The 3,414-nt window shown below is 37.8% G+C and overlaps 1 pseudogene; it reads right to left on the bottom strand.

Moving 5' to 3' along the window:
- Positions 1–2,458: 2,458 nt before the first annotated feature.
- On the bottom strand, positions 2,459–3,157 carry LOC123230687 (annotated as a pseudogene).
- Between the last annotated feature and the right edge of the window lie 257 nt (positions 3,158–3,414).

Raw genomic sequence — 3,414 nt, 5'->3', positions numbered from 1 at the left:
GAGAAAGAATCTATCTTGCCCAAAGTGTTACAGTAGAATCAGGACCCAAGATCACTTCTCCTGTTATTTAGAGCTTTCCACTGTATCACAGAACTTCCTTGGGTAAAACTGTAGCCCATTATCTAATTACATAATCACCCAGGATTATAATTAAGGTTTCTTGAACTAAAAAATGACCAGAAGTTCTCTTTTTCCCTTTCCAAGTGTGAGTTCATATAAGGAAAACATTTTTTTCTATTCCTAAAATATTTAATGCTGGGAGGCTAAAGAAATGAAAGAGGCAAATCTTAGTGCTACTATCCCCTTAACTGGATAGATAGATAGATAGATAGATAGATAGATAGATAGATAGATAGATAGATAGATAGATAGATAGATGGATGGATGGATGGATGGATGGATGGATGGATGGATGGATGGATGGATGGATGGATGGATGGATGGATGGAGAGAGTTTTGTGAAGCCCTCACAACTCAATTACTGGCATTTTCTATTATAAGAACCAAAAAATACTTTATATACATTATCTCATTTGAACCTCACACCAACTTTGTACAGTAAGTACGCTGTTATCCTGTCTTAAAAGTGAAGAAACTGACACCTCAGAAATTCAATCAAGGAATCTCCTAATGCCATCAGCAGTATTAATTCCATTAAACTATATCAATGGGTTCATACATATGACTCTATTACAAGCAAGTGATAGTAGAGCCTTATATTCTTCATTTCACACACACACCACACACACACACACACACACACACACACACACACACACACACACACACACCCCTAGTGCCATAAAACTTGCACAATATTAATGATTCATAAGCTACTTGACACCAGAGATTGTTTTGTTTTTGTCTGTATCCCCAGTGACTAGCAGAATTGAATGGCAAAAAGTAATAATTTTTTTTTGTTGAATTGCATTGAATGGAATGGGACTGGTAGAGTGGAGATGATAAATGTCACCAGGTCATTCATGAGAACTGTGCCACAACTCTACAGGATGGTTGGCCCAAGTCAGAGTTCCAAATGGTCATCCAAAAAATGGTATTTTTCTGTTCCTCTCCAATCAAGAGGTATGGAACTCAAGCTCATGAGCATGGTCTCATTAGCACCCCTAAAAAATCAATTTGCATGCATACTTTAAGTGACAGTTCGATGATCTTTGAAAACCAAAAATTATCTCTATTTGGAAATCTAGGATAGAGAAGGTCCCAGAAGCTGAATTCTAATAGTCTCCAGACTACCAGTCTCTATACCCCAAATAAACTGACTCTCGGGGCTGGTACTAAAGTCCCATCACTCTCTAGATTACATAAGGAACTTCCTTCATGTTTTAACTAGACCTAAGAAAGATTTTATAAATGGAATATAGAGGTTGTATCCTCGATTATTATCCTTATTGTGACTGATATAGTGAATTTAGTGTTAGAGCACCTGGTTTTGAGTTGACGCCACTCATGTTTATATGGTTTGGGACAAGTGACTTATAGTTTCTGACCCTCTATTTCCTCTTTTGAAAAATATCAATGAGATGTATTGGGTAGAGTGATTCATTTGAGAGTCAAGAAAATCTTATATTGGAAGCCTAACAGATGATGCATGGCCTTAGATAAGTCATTTAACTCCTCTAAGTCACAGATCATTTATGAAATGATGTCTTCTACTTCACATATGCTATAACAAAAGTGTTTTATAAACAAACCTTTGCTATATAAATGTGAGTTGTTATTAAAGTAAGGGAAGCAGAAAAGATTTAGCTTTGAGTACTGTGAAAGGGTAAAAGATGAAATGATTGAGGAAACAAAGTTTTGATCTTCTGAGCATATCTATTTATTAAACGAAGTATGTTAATTGTCCAACAAACTGGGATCAGGCCACCTCAGCTGCTGGCTGGATTTCAAATTCCAGGGTGAAACAGACTTTTATACATTAAAAATAACTAATCAAATAAGGTTAATTAATTTAGAGGGAACAATGCAACATTAGGAAAACTGATTTCTAACTGGAGGAAAGATTAGAGACTTTCCAAATTAGGAGGGGGCAAATCAAATGGGTGTAATTTCCTTAAATTGGAAAAATGTGTCACACTCCCCCCAAACATCTGTAAATAAAGGAGCACAAAAGCAGTAACTGATTTATCAGTGTGAAATCTATTTTCAGATGAAATATATGGATTGCTTGAGATGTATAATTGTGAGAAAACTCCTTTCATCAATCTTTGGAAATTTTTTTGGAATCTTTCTTTTCATAGTTTGGTTTTCATTTCATGATCATAAAGTCAGCTGTGTTGTCTAGCCAGAGTTGTGGAAGAAAAAGAGAAAGGAAATCTAAAGAGAATTATAGCAGGTGAGAGCATAAGGGTTAAAGGGTATGAGAGCAGGTGGAATTTGAGGATTTTCTCTCATGCTACAGAGAGATGGTTTGGTGGTTAAGACAAAAAAAATCCTATTAGATTTGTGCACAGTCAGCAATGATGATCTTCTTGCTGGCCTTACCATCCTGAGACTCAAAGCATTCCACAATGTTCAAGCCTTCTTTAAATTTGCCAAAGATCATATGCTTACTATTCAACCAATGATGCTTTAAAAAAAATTCCTTTAAACCCTTACCTTCCATTATGGAATCAATACTATATATTGGTTCCAAGGCAGAAGAGTGGTAAGGACTAGGCAATGGGGATCTTGTATGACTTGCCCAGGGTCACACAGCTAGAAAGTGTCTGAGGCCAGATTTGAACATAGGACCTCCCATTTCTTGGCCTGGCTTTCAATCCACCAAACCGCCCAAGTTACCCCCTCAACCAATCATTCTTATCAGTAGAGATAAAAACCTGGGTTCCATTTGCATTGGAGTCAGCATTTGCCATGTACAAGATACCAGAACCTGTATGCTTCAGGTTGAAATTCTCATCCACAAATTTCTCCCCAGAGACTGACTTGCTACCATTGCCACTATGGTGTGTGAAGTCACCGCCCTAACACATGAAACCAGGAATGATTCTGTGAAAGCTGGATCTCTTGTAACTAAATTCTCTCTCTCCAGTGCTCTGAGCAATTTTCTGCTGTCTTCTGTACCTTGTCTGTGAAGTACCTGGCCCAGGGGTTTGTAATCAATGGTGATGTCAAAGTACAGATTGGAGTTGGTCATGGCCACAGATAATTCGACTGGGTGGTCCAGCAGAGGTAGCAGGGACTGGTGTCCAACAGATTGCACCTTTGTTAGTCCTTAGCAAGGACTCCAGGGGTGACTTCTGCAAAGCCTTTTAGTTTGTTTTATTGGTTTTCTGGTCAGCATAAGCTAGATCCCTGTTTAAGGGTCTCTAAACAGCAGGTTGAGGTAGTCCAGTTCCCAAGCCATACAGGGCTAGATACAAATAAAATAAGGTTTTCTCCTAATTCCCATAA

This window comes from Gracilinanus agilis, chromosome 1 (assembly GCF_016433145.1).
Source record: "Gracilinanus agilis isolate LMUSP501 chromosome 1, AgileGrace, whole genome shotgun sequence".
NCBI lineage: Eukaryota > Metazoa > Chordata > Mammalia > Didelphimorphia > Didelphidae > Gracilinanus > Gracilinanus agilis.
This window is presented reverse-complemented; position numbering and strand designations above follow the sequence as displayed.